Source organism: Ailuropoda melanoleuca, chromosome 3, assembly GCF_002007445.2.
Source record: "Ailuropoda melanoleuca isolate Jingjing chromosome 3, ASM200744v2, whole genome shotgun sequence".
Taxonomy (NCBI): Eukaryota; Metazoa; Chordata; class Mammalia; order Carnivora; family Ursidae; genus Ailuropoda; species Ailuropoda melanoleuca.
This window is the reverse complement of record NC_048220.1, coordinates 123,791,571-123,812,089: the sequence shown is the minus strand read 5'-3', so window position 1 is coordinate 123,812,089 and position 20,519 is coordinate 123,791,571. Positions and strand designations below refer to the sequence as shown.

At 37.5% G+C, this 20,519-nt stretch overlaps 1 pseudogene; it reads left to right on the top strand.

Annotated features, from left to right (window-relative positions):
- The window catches only part of LOC109490786, a 109,011-nt pseudogene extending 96,536 nt beyond the window's left edge, over window positions 1-12,475 (top strand).
- The last annotated feature ends 8,044 nt before the right edge of the window (window positions 12,476-20,519 follow it).

Below are 20,519 nucleotides of genomic sequence, written 5' to 3'. Positions count from 1 at the left end.
ACTCCAAAGGAATGTGGAAAGCCAATTCAAAAAGATACTACCATGGCCAAAGCAAGGTAATACAGGATAGAGGTCAACTGTGATAATGGTTGTGGCAGGCAGAATTCTAAAGACGTCCGTTCCCTAGTTATTCCGTCAAATGCTAATCAAGTTACTGCCTGCTGAAACGGAATTTTGCAGATGTAATTAAGATTATGGTCTTTAAAAAATTATTTATTGAATATATTTGACATATAACTTTATGTAAATTCAAGGTATACAACATGTTAATTTGATGCATTTATATATTATACTATGATTGCTCTTATAGTGATAATCAGCACCTTTATCATGTTACATGATTATCCTTTCTTTCTAGTGGTTGGAATAATTAAGTTCTAGTTTCTTTGCAAGTTTGATGATTGTAGTAAAATATTTTTGTCTATACTTATTATACTGTGCATTGGATCACTAGGGCTTAGTTACTACTTATTCCAAGTTTTTACCTTGAACAACATCTATTCTATCCCTCCACACCCATCTCCTGGTAGCCACCATTTTACTCTCTGTTTTTATGAGTTCAGCTGTTTTAGATTCTACCTGTAAGTGATAACATATAACATTTGTCTTTCTCAGTTTAACTTATCTCACTTAGCATAATGTACTCAAGGTCTATTCATGTTGTCACAAATGACAGGCTATCGTCCTTTCTTATGACTGAATAAATTCCACTATGTGCATGTATGTATGTGTGTGTGTGTGTGTCAATCTATATGTAGAGATATAGATATATACCACATTTTCTTTATCTATTCATGCATTGATATGGATCCAACCACTATAGAAAACATTATGGAGGTTCCTAAAAGAATTGAAAATAGATCTACCATATGATCCAGCAATTCGACTTCTGGATATATACCCATCCCCCAAGAAATGAAAATAGGATTTCAAAGAGATATAGGCACTCTCGCATTTATTACAGCATTATTCGCAATAGGCAAGATATGGAATCAAGATTATGGTCTTAAAATAGATTATCCTGAATTATTCAGGTGAATGCAATGTAATCATATAAATCCAATAAAGCAAAGAAAATTCTCTGGCTAGAGGCAGAAGAGATTCTGCAGAAGGGGAAGTAAAAAAGATTCAAAGCCTAAGGACTCAACCTGTTGGTATGGCTTTGAGATGGAGAAATGAAGACACTCACCACGGAACGTACGGGCCCCTAGAAGCTGAAAAAGGACCTCAGGTCATCAACTAGCAAGGAAATAAAGACCTTAGTCCATGACCACTGTATGGACCTGAATTCTGTATACAACTTGCATGAATTTGGGAGTGTCACCCCCAGAGCTTCCAGAAGGGAATGCAACCCTGCTGACAGCTTGATAATTGGCTTTGGGAGACTTGAGGTAGAGAACCAGCTGAATCATTCTGAACCTAAACTTATATTTAAAACAAAAAACACTTTATTGACTTCCATTTGACATGTAGGAAGCTGTACATATTTAGTGTCTATGACTTGACGTTTTGGGAATAAGTATGCACCGCCCAACCATCACCACCGCCATGTAACTGAAATTCTGACTACCTAATTATGTGATGATGAATTAGTGCTGTTTTATGCTGCTAAATGCATATTACATTGATGTGACACCAATAGATAACTAATATAACAACATGCCGTCAACACAGTACACCCCACATCCCCACACACACACAGTACAGAATCATAAAGGGGGGAGAGAATTCAGAAACAGGTAAGTCAATTCTCCCCAGAGTTCTTAAACAAAATCCGTTAAAGGAGGTAGGATAGTGTAACATACAGTTTAAATAAGTGTAACAGGGGTAGAGAAGGGAGACATTCTATGTATGAGAAAAATGACCTGAGTAAGTTAGATGTGATTCAAGAGACTATGAATTGGACCCATTTTTAAGGAGAAGGGGATGTCAGAGTAGATGTTGAAGGACAAAGTTGGGAAGAAAAACCAAAAACCGAGACCAGAGTGTGAAAGGGCTAAAATAAGAGCCTAGCAAATTTCAGGAAAAAAAAAAAGATTTATGTAACAAAAATCACAACCAAGAAATATGAGACGTATGAGTCTATTTCTATAAAACAAGGTACTACCAAAGTTTTTATCAAGATGTTTCTGCCTATAGGCTAGTCCATCCAGTTTGCCCCATGGTCTCTGCAGTTCCCTTCCAACTATGAAAATCTTCACTCCAGACAACATGCCTCTTAACTTTTCCGTACAGAGATTTGCTGCTGTTGTATGCCTATCTATGTTTTAGAGTTGCTTAGCCTTATTTATGACCATGTCTATACAATAACATAAATGAACCAAAAGGAATCAAGGGAGAAAATTCACTATGATGTGCATGCCTGCCAGAGATCAGGAGAGGAAAATCATGTTTGCTTTCATTTGCATATTGACATTTTTAACACGTGAATATTATTTTTCCCTTAAGAAATTGCTTATGCATTATATAATAAGTCTCCATCACTCAAAGTTATTTTATTCAGTTACCTATTAGGCAGTAGCCAGATTTTATGTAAGCATATCTGATTAATCTTTATTCTTTAAAATCCCCAGATTCCCCCACCCCACTTTCATCAACAAATAGTTATTAGTTTCCCAATAAAGTATGTCAATATTACTAGAACACACAAACATTCCAAGTACATTCATTTTGCTTGCCAGTGTATTAAGCTGGTTCTGGATAAGCATCCATAAACTGAGAAATACAATCCCCCAAATAAACAAACACATGTAAAGCCTTTTAGCAGGTTGGTGGATGCCTGTGGAGAAGCCATCCTCAGATGATGCATCCAGCTCATTTCATGCCTCCAATTGGAAAAGCATTAAACAAAAATGCAAGGAAATTAGGTCTCAGTTTTGGTACAGGTTAGCAACAAATTCTGTATATTTCCTCTGTCGAATGTCAGCATTTCATGCTAACACAAAATAACAAATTTCCCTTTCAAAGTCAGATCTTCAAACACTGTACCTCAAACAATCATCTTTATATAACTTCAAATACATCCAAATTGGTAGAATTAGCTGCACACATGTAAATATGCATCCTTAGATTTTAAAGCCAACATTTGATCATTTTAATTATTTTAATTATCATTTTAATATGGTCTGAATAACTCAAATATCTCATATCTGGATTATGTTAATAGTTCTTTTGTAAATTAAAAAATTTTTAGAAGGAAATTTTCTCATATCACATTAAGTTTTAGTACATTAAGGTACAGATAATAGATCTAAAAGAATAGTCAACAATATTCTTCCAAAATTTCAAAAGCTGTGCATATTTTAGCTTTGGTAAGTGTATAAAAATATTGCCAGATATTTCTTTTCTTCTCTAGAAAATAGGTCTAGTATTTGAGACAGGATTGAAGGAACCCTAAAGGGTTTCATTATAGAATATCAGGGCGCCTAGGTGGCTCAGTTGTTAAGCATCTGCCTTTGGCTCAGGTTATGATCCTAGGATGCTGGGATCAAGCCCCGCATCAGACTCCCTGCTCAGCGGGAAGCCTGCTTCTCCCTCTCCCACTCCCCCTGCTTCTCCCTCTCCCATTCCCCCTGCTTGTGTTCCCTCTCTCACTGTCTCTCTCCCTCTCTCTGCCAAATAAATAAATAAAATCTTTTTTAAAATAAAAAAATATAAATAAATAAAATATCTATTTCCCTTGCCTCTTTTAAGCTCTGAGATAAGAAAATTTGGACTGAATTTTCTAATCAATCTCTCTGTTTCCACTTGGAAACTTCCCCATCTTACCTAAAACCCTTAGCAATGGCTAAACACAGAAAATAAAAAACAAACAAGCAAAGAAAAAGTTTTATTTTTATTTGGCTTGTGCTATCATAGACGGTTAGTTTTCTATGTAGTTTTCCCAATCCAAGAAAATGTGCTGATATTTGAAGTCATCTTGCGCATAACATAAATCACAGTATAAACACATATGGCTAGTTATCTGACAGTCCTCCCAGCTACCTTCTTTACTATACTTTTGTGAGAATTTCTAAATACTGACCTAGGTTTAAAATGTGCTTAAAGAGGAAACCTTTTTTTTCCTTCTAATATCTGGAAGTCAATCAACTAGGATTTCCAAAGCAACTTAATATACCACTAGAGGGACAGACCAATACTAAATCAGTATATCAAGAACCAAACCTATGAAATGAAAACCTAAACTATACTGTCATGTAGTAGGACTTCTGTGGAAGATGGCAGAGTAGGAGAACCCAAGGCTTACCTTGTCCCATGAATACAACTAGGTAACACCCACATCAGGGCAAATACCCCAGAATATGACCTGAAGACTGGCAGAATGGACTCTCACAGCTAAATGTAGAGAAGAGACCACATCAAAGAGGGTAGGAAGGACAAAAACACGGTTGGAACTAAACGGACCCAAAGCAGGAATGAAAGAGGAGAAGTAACAAGTGATACCAAAGAAATACAAAGGATGATAAAGGAATATTATAAAAAATTATATACTAGCAAACAGGACAACCTAGAAGAAATGGACAAATTCCTAGAAACATATAATCTCCCAAAACTGAATCAGGAAGAAATAGAAAATTGAATAGACAAATTGCCAGCAATGAAATTGAATCAGTAATCAAAAAAACTCCCAATGAATTTAAGTCCAGAATTAAATGGCTTCACAGGTGAATTCTACCAAACATTTAAAGAAGTGTTAATACCTATTCTCAAACTCTTCCAAAAAATAGACGAGGAAAGAAAACTTCCAAAATCATTCTGAGAGGCCTGCATTACCCTGAAATCAAAACCTGATAAAGACACCACAAAAAAAGAGAACTACAGGACAATATCTCTGATGAATATAGATGAAAAAATACTCAACAAAACATTAGCAAACTGAATCCAACAATGCATTAAAAAAAATCATTCACCACAATCAAGTGAGATTATTCCTGGGATGTAGAGTGGTTCAACATTTGCAAATCAATCAACATTATACATCACATTAAAAAGAGAAAGGATAAAAAACATAATCATTTCAAGAGATGCAGAAAAAGCATCTGACAAAGTACAACATCCATTCATGATAAAAACCCTCAAAAAAGTAGGTTTACAAGGAACTTACCACAACATAATAAAGCCCATATATAAAAAGCACACAGTTAACATCATACTTAATGGGGAAAATCTGAGAGCTCTTCCCCTAAGGTCAGGAACCAGACAAGGATGTCCGTTCTCATCACTTTTATTCAACATAGTATTGGAAGTCCCAGCCATAGCAATCAGATAAGAAAAAGAAATAAAAGGCATCCAAATCGGTAAGGAAGAAATGAAACTTTCACTACTTGCAGATGACATGATACTATATATAGAAAACACAAAAGACTCCTTCAAAAAATTACTAGAACTGATAAATGAGCTTAGCAAGGCCACAGGATACAAGTCAATATACTGAAATCCTTTGCATTTCTATACAGTAATACTGAAGTAGCAGAAAGAGAAATTAGAAAATAATCCATTTACAATTGTACCAAAAATAATAAAATACCTAGGAATATACTTAACCAAGGAGGTGAAAGACCTATACTCTGACAACTATAAAATATTGATGAAAAAAATTGAAGATGACACAAACAAATGGAAACATATCTCGTGCTCATGGATTGGAAGAACAAATATTGCTAAAATATCTCTACTACTCAAATAAATCTATAGATTTAATGCAATCCCTATCAAAACACCAACAGTATTTTCCAAAGAACTAGAAAAAATAATTCTAATATTTGTATGGAATCACAAAAGATCCCAAGTAGCCAAAGGAATCTTGAAAATGAAGAACAAAACTGAAGGGATCACAATCCCAGATTTCAAGATATACTACAAGGCTGTAGCAATCAGAACAGAATTATGGCACAAACATAGACACACAGATCAATGGAACAGAATAGAAAGCCCAGAAATAAATCTACCATTATATGATCAATTAATCTTTGACAAAGGAAGCAAGAATATGCAATGGGAAAAAGATGGACAACTGCATGCAAAAGAATAAAACTGGACCACTGTCTTACACCATACACAAAAATAAGCTCAAAATGGATTATGGACTTACATGTGAGACCTGAAACCATAAAAATCCTAGAAAAGAGCATAGGCAGTAATTTCTCTGACACTGGCTATAGCAACATTTTCTCCTGAAGCAAAGGAAACAAAAGCAAAAATAAAATATTGGAAGTACATCAAAATCCAAAGCTTCTGCATGGCGGTATGCCTGGATGGCTCAGTCGGTTAATCACCTGCCTTTTGCTCAGGTCATGATCCCAGAGTCCTGGGATCAAGTCCCACATTGGGATCTTTGCTCAGTAGGGAGCCTCCTTCTCCTTCTGCCTGACACTCCCCCTACTTGTACTCTTGCTCTCTCTCTGGCAAAAAAATAAATAAAACCTTAAAAAAAAAAGAAAGAAAGAAAAGAAAAAGCTTCTGCATAGCAAAGGAAAAAATTGACAGAACCATAAGACAACCTACTGAATGGGAGAAGATATTTGCAAATGACGTATCCCATAAAGGGTTAGTATACAAAATATGTAAGAACTTATATAATTCAACACCACCACCCCCAAATAAAAAATGGGCAGAAGACATAAATAGACATTTTTTCAAGGAAGTTATACAGGTGGGCAACAGACACATGAAAAGATGCTCAACATCACTCATTATCAGGGAAATGCAAATCAAAACCACAGTGAGATATCACCTCACACCTGTCAGAGAAGCTAACATCAAAAACACAAGAAACAAAAAGTTCTGGTGAGGATGTGGAGAAAAAGGAACCCTCATGCACTGCAGGTGGGAATGCAAACTGGTGCTGACACTGTGGAAAAAAGTATGGAGGTTTTTCAAAAAGTTAAAAATGGAACAACCATAGATCCAGTAATTCCACTACTGGGTATTTAGCCAAAGCATATGAAAACACTAATTTGAAAAGATATATGTACCCCCATGTTTATTGCAGAATTATCCATAATAGCCAAATTATGGAAGCAGCCTAAGGGTCCATCAATAGGTGAATGGATAAAGAAGAAGTGGTATATGTAGATATATATAAAATGGTACATTACTCAGCCATAAAGAATGAAATCTTGCCATTTGCAACAACATGGATGGATCTACAATGCTAAGTGAAGTAAGTCAGAGAAAGACAAATACCATATGATTTCACTTATATGTGGAACTTAAGAAACAAAATAGAGGAGCAAAAAGGGAAAAAAAGAGAGAGAGGGGCATACCTAGAAACAGACTCTTAACTAGAGAACAAACTGATAGTTACCAGAATGGAGGCAGGTGGGGGGATGGGTTAAATGGTGATGGGGATTAAAGAGTGCGCTTGGGATGAGTACCAGGTGTAGTTTGGAAGTGTTGAATCACTGTATCATATACCTGAAACTAACATTACACTGTATGTTAACTGGAATTTAAATAAAAACTTAAAAAAAAAAGAGTACACGTATCATGATGAGCCCTGAATAATGTATAGAATTGTTGAATCAGTATACTGTACACAGGAAACTCAACACTACATGTTAACTCTACTGGCATTACAATTTTAAAATAGACAAATAGATAGGTGATAGATAGATAGATGATAGATAGATGATAGATAGATAGATAGATGATAGATAGATAGACAGATAGATAAACAAGCTGTCATGTAATCAGAAGCTTGAAGGCTTTCTCAAAAATGAGTAGATTTCTTCTGTTAGACCCAGGATCATCAAATCCAGTACCACTTCAAAAAGTATTAGCACAGTTGAGATTACAGATGGTCTTTGGCTGAAAAATATTTATCTATGATCTATGCAATTAACACCTGATGATTAAGCCCACCTCTGGATTTTTTTTCTTCATTAAAATTTATTCAAAATATTTCTTCATTAAAAAAATTTAAAAAAAGAAATTTTTTCAAAAACTTACCTAAAACTTGATTTGTTTTGTCACAATAGATATTATTCAAGGTTTGAAGATGGCAACATGTTCTCTAAATAAAAATCTTAAGAATTTGGGGGATTTTCTGGAAAGTTTTTGTGCTCTTTGTTCACTTATAATAACTTTATGCTAAATAGGTTACCAAAGTTAATTACCTTGACATGGGTTCTGTTGTGAGTTGGAAAGAGGATAAAATAGATACGCTTTGGAGAACTTCAAATGCTTAGAGGTTCAATTTAAAAGAAATGGGGTCGATATGAATTAAGAAAGTAGATATGTTTAGAAACTGAAAATACTCAGGTGTATTGACTTACAGAAAAATCTAGGTATGAGATTTATTTAATCACACAAGTCCCAGACCATTAATTACTGTTATATGTAATTATTACAAAGAAGAGATTCTCACTTTTCCTAATACTTTGGAAATTTGCCACTAACTCTGTTTCTCCTATAATGAGAAGCCTTAGCATGTATTTATTATCAAATCTCAAAGGAAACTAAAACTAAAAATGGTTCTAATCTAAAGAAAGACAACACATGCTATTTCGTGATATAAGTATAGTTTTCTTAAGTTTATAATCAAAGCCCATTAGAAGTCTTTCAGACACTGGTGAGAGATTTCCCTAGAAAACATGAGGAACAGGGCGCTCATTCTGTTATCTCATTCTCCATCATCCACAGAAATTTCTAAGTGGGCAGGTCAGAATGTGCCAGTTAATAAAGATACTACAGAAGAGATTTTCAACATGAAATTTTCAGATGGTTATGTGAACCCTGCTGCTCTGAGGTCTGAGAGGTGGGTCATATGTTCTTGCTTAAGTTCACCAGCTCAGTAGCATTTGAGCAGAATAGACCACCTGTCAGGTGGGAAATATATCCCAGTGGGAGGTCTGCGCCGGCACCAAAATGTTATGAAACTCATCCTTCGTTTGCCCTCTTTCTATATTTTATCAGCGGTGGGAATGTTGGAAGATGGTAGAAATAAAACATATAAGCATTTTTCTTCTTGAGCAAGCATTTTTGAGTTTGGGAGCCCTAGTTTCTTCTCACAGAGGTGACTGTGAACTGTCAGGAACTAGCTTTCAAGCACAGCAGGAACTTTAATGAACAGTGGGAATAGTATCTCCATACGCAACTATGAATACTGAGAATAAAAGAGATAATAGCAAATGAAGAATATTATTGAAAACATGGTTTAAAGTGGAACCTTTGACTGTCTTCCTCTTTGGGGAGGTGGTAACAATTTGTCACAGCACACAGGCACAAGCAAGCATTGTTTTTATTGTGTGCATATGAAATTTGTGATAAGGTGCCAGGGTCTGAACATATGAAAAAGCAAAGATGATAAATAGAAAGATTAATGTCCTGAGGAAAATGAAGTAATAGGTGTTTAGATGCACATGAAAGCTTTTCAATAAATTTCTTGTATCTGAAGCATGTGATCTTCTATTTGATAAATAAAAAGCAAGACACTGAATAATTTGATTAGACTTTGCAATAGATTTACCTTATTAACAATAACCTACCGGAATTCAAAGGCTATCCAGAAGTTGAGACAGGAACAAAAGGTGTCCAACTGGTGTTTATGAGATGGTAGAAGCTAAAATTTCACCAAAAAAGTAGATGTCTGAAAGAACGGCATAGAGACTCTGCAATGTTTTCTACTTAAAACGCACTTCCTTTGGCCTTCTCAAATGAAACTTCTTATGCTCTCTTATCCTTCCCTACTCGAATTACCTCAAGAATCAAGGGCCTACTTAGTGACCTCTCCGCACCTCAATGGCTTTTTATCCTTCTTTGAAATGCCTATTTCTCGGAGGATAAAACATTTGATTCTCCTACCTGCCTTCCTGTGATTTCAGGAAGCAAACCCTGAAAACCGGTGGTGTGTGTAAGTGATTCATTAAAGGTGGACTCCCAGGAAAAACTATAAAGGGTAAGGCAGAAGTAGAACAGTAAAGGGAAGAAGCCAAGCTAGGGCACAATTTTAGAAAAAGGCCCAACTGCAGCATAACCAGATTTCTCAACAGCAATGCTAAGTGCTAAAAGACATCAGAATAATGATTTCTGAGAGAAAATGCTTTTAAACCAAAAGTTTTTTAATAAATCAAGTATCTGGGTGCCTGGGTGGCTTAGTCAGTTAAGCCTGAGACTCTTGATTTGGGCTCAGGTCACGATCTCAGGGTTGTGAGATCAAGCTCTGCATCGGGCTCTGTGCTCAGCGTGGAGTTTGTTTGTCCCTCCCCCTTTGCTCCTGCCCCTGCTCTCTCTCTCCCTCCCTTTTCCTCTCCCCCTCAAATAAATAAATAAATAAATAAATAAATAAATAAATAAAATCTTTAAAAATCAATCAATCAAGTATCAAGTTTAGTGACTACTTTCATTTCTACCAATTGGTAATCTAAAAAAAGTTTAAAACAAACAAAAAATCCTGGGGTGAGCATATCAGCTAACATTGGAACTGCTTCAGCTGAGGTCTCTGGTTGGAAAGGTGTCTGGTATGGAGGTCTTTGGTGGAAAAATATACATAACCATGAACTTATAATATCTACATTTTCTGAGAACCTGCATGTTGAAAACTAACATCAGAAATGGCCCCATATCTAGCTAGAAAATGTCCCTGTAGACAAAGTGAAGGAGGTACAGTCACAACAGTTACACAACAGCTGCCTGAATCTAAAGTTGACAGCGAAATCGCCATGGACCCCAGTGAGCTTTCCACGTCTGAACCAGAGGCTGATGCTGAAATACGGCCAAGTAGGGCAGTGGCATGAAACTGGAAGAAACGATTGCTGAGGAAACACCATCTCAAGATAAAGAGCAGGGTATCTGATGTGGAGAGTGAGAAGCCAGGAACAGCCAAATAAAACAGTAGATATAACTGATTTGGCCACCAAGCTCCTGGGTAGTTGGAAAGACCTAAAGGAGGCATACTGAATTTCAAAGAAAAGTCGAACTGAGAAGGAGAACACAATAACTGGAAAAGGAAGGAATGCTGTTGGTTCAGAGATCAACAGCCACCCCAAAGACTCCTAACAGGTCAAGAGAGATAGACCCATACAAGCAAATTCAAAAAAAAAAAGAAAAGGAGAAAAAGGGGCTCCCTCTAACCACCTTCTTCTGCCTATGAGTGGAACAAAAGGCCAGATGGCAGAGATGAGATGCTAACTTCTAAAAAGAAAGTACGAATTAAAGAACACAATACATTTTCTAGAGAGGAGCACTAGAAGTTGTTTGAGAAGAGGTGGCTCAGTGGGAGGCTCAGAAACAGCAGCAGCAGTTGTAGACCCTGGGAATGACTTCTCCACCAACCTATGACTCTCTTGACTACAATGCCTCTTATCATACCTTTGCTGGCTACTCAGCAGGTTATCCCATGCAGACCTGCATGGATCCTAGCAATGGACATTGCAGGAAAGGTGCTCCTCCCCATACCCAGCATGGACCCTGTGTGTTCTCCTGCTCCTTACAATCATTCTCAACCCTTGGTGGAACACTGTACAGAACTGCTCACTTCCCCTCCACATGTGGCAGCCCCTGGGAAGCTTCCAGTTCATAGTATGTGACCCAACATGATGGTGTGGTTCACCAAGACTCCAGCATCACTGTCTTGCCAGTGCCAGCCCCAGGCCCAGTCTAAGGACAGAATTACAGGTTTTGGGATTCAAACCAATAGTCTGACAGTGTCCATACTCTCCTGTTGCAGTCTTGAGCAACCATATATTATCAAGGACAGACTTGTCCAACTGTCTTTGGTGTGACATCACCCTACTCAAAGACAACTCCACCAACTGTATAGTTATGCCCAGTCAAGTCTTCAGTACATCCAGAGACAAGAGATTCTCATAGCTCATGCAAAACTCATGCAGTGATGGCACAGCCAACTGCAGCCATGACTGGGCAGCCTCGGCCCTTACAGCAACATGAAATGATAGTAAAAATAATCTTCTGGATCTGCCACACACACCCCCCCACAATCCAAAAAGCCATTGTCTTATTTGCCAACTAGAAGACAGCCCAAGATCCAGAAGGGAAGATTTATTACTACCATGAGATCACAAGGCAGACTCAATGGAACCCTCTTACTTGGGAAGGCCCAAGGGATGATGCCAGCCTTGAGCATGAAGCTGAGATGGACCTAGAAACCCCAAGATATGATGAAAACCCCATGGAGACCTCAAAAAATCCTAAGACGGCAGAAGCAGACACCTGTGGTGAGCTGGCTAAGAAAAGCAAAGAAGTATTCAGAGAAGAGGTGCTCCAGTTCATTGTCCAGGGCTTGAACCCTTACTGGAAACCTGACTGCAAAATGGAAAGAATTACAACTGAAGTCTTCAAACACCTTGCTCACAAGCGGACTCATGGTGTTGACTGAGAAGCTGAAGTACTGTAAGAACCTGAGGACCTGGAGTGCAATGAGAACGTGAAACATGAAACCAAGGAGTATGTTAAGAAGTACATGCATAAGACTGGGGCTGTTTACAAACTCAAAAAAGACACTGAGTTAGAGTGACTGGTTGGGCCAGGATGGGAGGACAGGTGAACAGATGGGACAGACTTGGGAGAAGAAACCCTGTGGGCCCACTGCTCCACCCCCCTCTGTTGGGGCTGTGTTACTGGTGACACATCACCCTGGGGAATTGAGACCTACAGATTTCAATCAAAAGTCATGGAAACGGGAGCTCCATGTACAACAACTGATCTGTGGTCGTGAGCTGTTGGGGTGTGGCTGGAGGCCATCAGAGCGAAGGGCTTAGGGAAGGATCCTGCTAAGATCCCCAGACCCATTCCCAAACCTGGGTCTCCTCCTTGGAGGTGCTGTCAGCACACAGACCCATGTGCATCCCTACCCATGACCCCTCACCCTGATGATCTGAATTATATTTTAATGTATGTGTGAATATATTGAAAATAATTGTGTTTTTTTCACCTGGTTTTGTTTTTCGTTTTGCTTTTAGCCTCTATGTGCTAGATCACAGGAAGGACTTTGTAATGATGGTTTAATATCTCCTACAAGGTTTAACTTGTTACCATGTAAATATTCCAAAGCAGGGTGCCTTGTGGTTTCAGTCAGCCTGGTTCTATGTTGATAAGGTTGATCTACTGCTTAAAATTGCTTTATATTACTCAATTTTTACTGAAATTTTTACGGAAAAAATAAAATCAATTAAAGAAACAGCCCCGTACATATGCCCCTGGAGTACCTCAAAGATACAATTGCAAAATTCCCCAGGAAAGACACATCCTCACATTAGGCACAAAGGTTTTTACAAAAACTCTTCAACAGGCAAACCTGGCTAAATCTACAATGCACAAATACCAATCACAACTTAGTGGTTTAAAAAAATAATTTTATTATGATTGTGATTCTGTGTGTTAAGAATTTCAGCATGGCATAGCAGAAATGGCTCCTCTTTAATATACAGTAACTAGAGAGGCTCAGAGAGACTGAGCAGCTGGGGGTAACTGGATGGCTAGGAGTTGGAATCATGTAGCTCCAACTTCTCACACAAGTCTTGTGACTGCCATAGAAAAACGAATGAGAAACCTGGCAAAACCAACAATGGCTATTAAAATTTCTGCTAAAAACTACATGCTGTTACTTCTGCTCATGTTTCACTGATCAAACAAGTGAATGACAAAGCTTGATGTTAAGAGGGGACAAGGAGGTGGGATATATGCCTCCCATAGCAAGTCCCAGCAATAGATGGGGATGCATGATGCAATGTACCACAAGTGATTTCTGTCACAGTATGGGCTATTCCTTTCCCAACACTGAAATCCTATGACCCAATACACAGAAAAATGTTGAGAAGTTTTGTGAGTCATATAAGTTCAGCCAAGAAGTAAACACTATGGTGAAAATTCTGTCTCTAAGAGTTCACATCTTGACTGAGATTTTTGCTCTTAATTAGCAATTTTCCAGAACAGTGCAATCTCTGATTTTGAAAATGGCCACAGTTGGGGTTGAGGATACGACGGGGAAGGAATATGTGTGACACAAGTGTTCTAGTCTGCTCCAACTGCCATAACAAAATACCACAGACTGTGGCTTAAACAATAAGTGTTTATTTTCTCCTAATTCTGGAGACTGGAAAGTCCAAGATCAAGATTCTGGCAGGGATCTCTTTCTGGTAAGAACTCTCTTCCTGGCTTGCAGATGACCTCTTTATCCCTACATGGCTTTTCCTCTGAGTAGGCACCTGTCCTATTAGGACCCTACCCTCATGACTTCATTTAACCTGATTAACCTCCTAAACACCTTATGTCCAAATACAATCAAAATGGGGCTTAGGGCTGCAATAGCAATAAGGCATTAAGTAAGAAATAAGAAGAGTATTTATGAAGGACTCAGATCTGTGCTCTAGCATAAAGACAAGAAGTTGGGAGATGAGAAGCTGTGTCTTAAAAGTATACCGGAGAATGTAAAGATTTTGTAAGTCGAAAATGCCTCCCAATATAACACCGCCATTTTAAAAGGAACATGCAGAGTAGAAAGGTACCTAGGCCTAGCCTAGTCTTCTCAGCATACCGTGGCCACTCGCCAGCCGGTTCATTTCTTGCTTCCATTGCTTTTTTATGAATGAAACAGAAATAAAATATTAGAGTGCATCAATGCAATCATTTTTCACTCAGAACATGTGAACTCATGTCAGGCCGCCATATCAAAGAGCTGAGAAAGGAAACATTAATATGTAAAAATAAAGGTTAAAATAGAAAAATACTACGAAAATATTAACAATAAAACTGCCTATGGGATTATAGTCTACATGAAAGTATTTCTTTGTAGCCTTACCCTTTTCCTTGACTCTTTCATATGTATTTTCTTCAGCTCCAAAATGTAAAGTGAACTTATGTATCCTCTCTCCTGAGTAATTAGCCTTTAAAATATATGCAGCAAGTTTGAAATATGTGTAGTTCATTTGAAGTGGTTAGTACTCCAGAATCCTATCCTTCATCCTACATTGTATTATTTTTATTTGGGCAACACTTCACATTGTAAAATCTGAGCCAACATTCACATCCATTTCTGAAATTTCTAACGAAAGATTAAAATAGAAAAAGTGCTTATGCAAAGATCTTTTCTCTAGGTCACTCCACCCTATATGACTGTATTGTCATCTAGATGAGGGCCTCTTCACTTCAAGAAATAAAATCCCCACTCTCGCTTTTATAACTCTCCCCAGTGACCAGTTGCTCCTGTGGTGTCCTTCACACGTAAGCCTTAGCACTGACAATCTGGTCACTTCTTGGGAGTCCACAATGCCCTCAGGACAGAGAAAGAGGCCTGGCACTCTTCCAGTTCACATAATTGCATGCTTCTTACTTAACAGTCTCCTATATTTTCAATTAAACCTAACACTTCAATCTATCAAATCCCTATGTGCCAGCATACGGTTGCTATGTTTCAGGTTTGTTCTTCACCTTCATGACAGGCAAAGTTTGCAAAGTCTGTGAATTTACAGCCTGGAAGATCCTATGTAAATGCAAACTATAATCCGTTCCATCACAGATCTGACTTTGACCATTTATGAAGGATCTACAGACCCTCGGTGCATCACCCATAATGTTGGTAGTTTGCCTGGAACTGTATTTGGGCACTGTCCAAAATTTTGTTGTCAAGTGACCTTTGCTGTTTAATGGAAAAGATAAAAATTTTTATACCAAAGAAACAGAATCTGAGTGGATTGGTGGCAACAGGCAGTGAAAGCGTATCACATAACACTGGAAGAAGCCATAAAGCTCCATAAAGGCCACCTGCTTTCTAGGTGATTATAACCAAATAAAAGTCAGACTAACTCATTGGTGAATTTACTCTTCTATGTTTTCAATTCAAAGGAAATAACTGTGGATCAAACATAAAAATCTCACCAACAGATTTCTGGTTTCATAGAATAGCAACACTTAATTACATAACTACCTTTATACAGATATCTTACGCTTCATTTTGAACATCTACACTTTAAAATCTGTAGCAACCCTTTGTTCAACTTAATTCTCCCAACAACCTTTTGTAGTATCCGTGGATCGTCACTGACTACAGCTGCCAGCCATGATTTTGCTCTCTTCGTAGATTTTCAATAATACTTAGTCTGTAACCAAATAAGTAGAATGCAAATATATCATTTTCTTTTGTTCTCTGTCATGTCTGAAGATCTCCTTCCAGTGAAATCATAAAGTCCTTAAGCTTCTATCTATCCTTTCTAATGTCTAATGGTATTTAGGGCACAAGGCACACATTACGTGAATGCTTACAGATGAGAACTGTCCAGCCTCAGGAGTTAACTGATTTGAGTCTTCATAGCCAGGTAATGTACATACCAAATCTAATTGTAAGGTTTCTGACTCAGTGTACAGTCAGCTTTTCTCTTCATTGCACAATTACTCCCTAGAGAGAAGATTTGCCCTGAGCATCCTCAGCTGTCCTTTGGCCCACCTTTCTGCGTGGGATATATCATGAGGTAGAACATGCCATTTCAACCCGTAACAGCTTTATTGATCTGAAAATGAATCAGTTGTGGGTTTTTTTTTCTTTTTTTTTTAAATTTGGGGTAAGTGGTAAATCCTATTAGTATATAAATCCACAGTATCAGTAAGGGTTTTTCTGGCTGGCTAGGAAATCCACTTAAATCTAGACGTGGACCAAAAGCATGTTTAGGTTTTAGGCAGAATATAATCAGTAACACTGCAGCCACCAGCTGCATCTGAGTGCTGACCATTTACAGCACTTTAGTCCCTGGGCCAATTTCTAGACTGTAAGCAACATCTCTTTACACAGAACAGTGCCTAGAAAAAACACTAAGTGGTCAATACATGCTTAGTGATTTCAGTTGATTGTTTTGTAGTATATACACTTTCTAATATGCTTATATAGGTATTCAAGGAGCTGTAATATAAAAATAATAGAGAGGATGTGGGAACTTGAGTATCTCCACTTAGAAGGACCACAGGGATACTGCAATTTCAGAGAAGAATATGATTTAGTGGCACCTGGGACTATGAAGAGCCTATGGAGGGGGGGAGTTAGTTTACAAAGGACCTCTTTGGGGATGCATTCCTGGGGATGCATGAGTGTGCAGCAGATTAGAAAAGTAGTAGCTTTTAGGTATCAAAGCCTAGACCAAGCATCTCACACGCATTACTTTGTGCCATCCTTGAAGCAATCCCAGGAAATAGGTACTGTGCTATTGTCTCTTCTACAAAGCTAGAAAGCACATTTCAGGGGGGTAAAAAATCATAAACAGGTCTTTCTTACCTCAAAACACTTGGCCTTATGGTTTATCCTGGTGATAATGAAATATAAGTCAATATGAAGATAAGAATATAGGAGAATGTTGTTGAATGGAGGAGCCTGCAGTATGATTTATAAGGGAGATAACTGAGATGGAATGCCACCCAGGATTAAATACCTTTCAACTTCAAATGGCTCAGCTCAAAGCTCCAGGTGTGCTAAGACTGAAACTCTGGAACATCTGTCCAGGGATCCCTTTGAATGTTGGTGAATTTCTCTATTTTTCCTTAACACACCCCTTCCCAGCTGGAAGTGAATTGGGAAAAACTAACTTGAAGAAGTCCAAGCTGGAAGCTAGGAAGCTTTGGGTTTCACATCTTGTATTGTGAAAAGCTTAAAAAAATATTATTAAAAAAAAAAAAAAAGCTTATAAAGATCCAAACTCTAGATTCTTCATCCTTGGTGACACAGAAAGGGATGTTAATCTCTGCCTGCACCCTGGGTCAGTGTTTTTAACCCTGGTTGTGCTTTAACTCTTGAGTCATCTCTGTACTTCAAAATAAATGCTGTTACCTGGACTTCAGTCTCAAAGATTCCCATGTTCACTGTCTAAAGTCTACCACTACTTATCTAGAATTAAATTTTACTTAGTTTGTTGTTGTTATTGTTTTAAATTCCCCTTGATGATTAGCATTGGAAGCCAAGTTTGAGAACAACTGATAATCCTTTCCCTCATCATGAAGGGAGGTAGAAAGTTTGTATCTTACAAACAAAAAAGGAGCATGAAGGTAGCCATCAAGTATGAAATCTGAAATTTTGATAATTTTAAATACATTCAAACTACATTAAAAACTTAAAAAAAAGAAGAAACAATTTTATATTGCAAAGAATCACATGAGAATAAGCATTACAATTTAGAAAAGGAAATAGATCTATATGGTGTATTTGAGCTAAAAATTCTAATTTGGGACAAAAAGATCAGCAGTTTCCTTAACCTGTAAAGTCTAGAAGAATGAGACAAAGTTAAAAGTGTAGGCACATAAGCAAAGGAGAGAAATCTGTTCTTCTAAAATAATGTTTTTTTCCTTTGTTTTCTTGTGTTTTTTGATTAGGAAAATTTTAATCTTTTTATTAAGTATCATGATAATAAAAATTGAAAAAAAAACTGTTAAAGCAGTATTTGTCACTAAAAAGATGGAGGAAGGGACTTAGCAACTGGTTTGATATAAGCAAATTAATTTTCAAAACATACACTTATTTTTACTGTATATCAAATCATTAGAAGTTTAAAATGATATACTGTTATTAAGATATAGAAGACACATTCTAGTCATTCAACCTCTACATGTTTTAGCAAGGTTTGTATGGTTTTGTTGTTGTTGTTGTTTGTTTGTTGCATTGCAATAAGAAATAATTAGGGTGCCTGGGTGGCTCAGTCAGTTAAGTGGCTGTCTTTGGCTCAGGTCATGATCTCAGGGTCCTGGGATCCAGCCCTGTGTCAGGCTTCCTGCTCAGCGGGGAGCCTGCTGTCCCTCTGACCTTCTCTCTCCTCCTGCTCCACTCATGCTTTCTCTCTCTCTCTCTCTCTCAAATAAATAAATAAAAACTTAAAGAAAAGAATTAGATTTTTCACTCTGCAAAGATTATCACAGTTAACCTGTTTGGTTTTTGGAAGTTCAATTTTGGGAAATCACTCAGAGCACAAGGAATATGGAGGTTTTCATAATAAATACTCATATTTCCAACCATATTAAAGTCAGTGCAGCCCTGGAAATTAATATGCTCTGCCTGATGAGAGAAAACTCAACCAAGATGTGTGCAGACACTTGGCTTTGTTCACTGTGAGAAGCTCTACTAACCAAGCATTTGCCAGCTTTATTAATTCTCCCTGACTGTTGGGTCTTCGTGATTGTTTATTTGTGTGTTACCATTAGCAGAGTTATTTTATAAATTCTCTCAATGTTGCCATATGCTGCTGCCTACCATCAGTCAGGAGTGGACTGGAGCAGCCAGCAGAGGAAATTGAATTGTGGCAGAATGGAGGAAGAGTGTAGCTATTTCCTTCTTACTGAAATGCAATTTGTTCTTTTCAGCTGGTGATATGGAATTAGGAAGAATTGCTCAATGAAATAATTGTGGTACTATCCAAATGGACAGAACTTCACTGCTAACTCTCTATAGAAGTTAAAGAATAAAACATCTCATAGCTCATGTGCCAAAATTATGCTAGTCATGTTGAATGTGTTTTTTTATAATTCAATCCCATGTGGTAAATCATCTACACATATTTTCTTTTTGAGTAGTTTTCTGAGTAAAAATTTAGACAGCCAGATTGTTTTCTTGTTGCTGATTATTTTAATAAGAAACTAGCACAATTAAAATTTCTCCCTACAATCAAGAGAAATCTATTGAAAGATCTTCAATAGCATCCATGATTACATAAGAAATTTTTTTTTGAAAATACTAAAATAATACCAATAGTATTTGAAAAAAATTGGTTGCAAGGTAGAATGAATCAGAAAGTCAAATAATAAACCCCATGTCTGTATCAATATATAACATGTTTCTACTGAATTTTAAATTTTAGATATCTAGAGGGGCGCCTGGGTGGCTCAGTCAGTTAAGTGGCTGCCTTCGGCTCAGGTCATGATTCCAGGGTCCGGGGATGGAGCCCCACATCGGGTCCCTGCTCAGCAGAGAATCTGCTTCTCCCTCTCCCTCTGCCTGCCACTCTGCCTACTTGCTCTATCTCTCTATCTCTCTGTCAAATAAATAAAAATCTTTTTAAAAATTTTAGGTATCTAGAGAAAAAAACTGAAGAAAGAGATTAGGTTTTAGTCTCTATTCTGCCTTAACCTTGGGGTATTTTATTAGCCAAGTTACATAATCAATCCATCTACCTCAGTTTCTTCCTTCAATTAGTCAATATTTACTGTGTGCCTAATAAGGCCAACAGAGAATATCAGGCGCTCTGAGGGGAGTGTATGCTTGATAAATATCAAGGAGGCAAGTTTGTAGATTGAGGGGAATAATCAAAGGGAAGTGACAAGAGAAAAGAACAAGAGGTAACCAGTACACAAAACTGGGCTTTTACTCTGAATAAGGAGGGAAGATATTGGACTGATAGAACAGAAAGGTGACTTCACTTACAAGGTGCATCTCTGGTTACAATATGGAAAATAGCAGCAAAGGAGGAATAAGACAAAGGGGCATGGAAACAAGTTAGGCTCTATTTCAATGGAATAGAAGAAATGGTGGTAGCTTGGTCCAGAGTAGTAGCAGCACAAGAAGAAGAAAAAAAGATAGACTTGAGGTGTATTCTGAA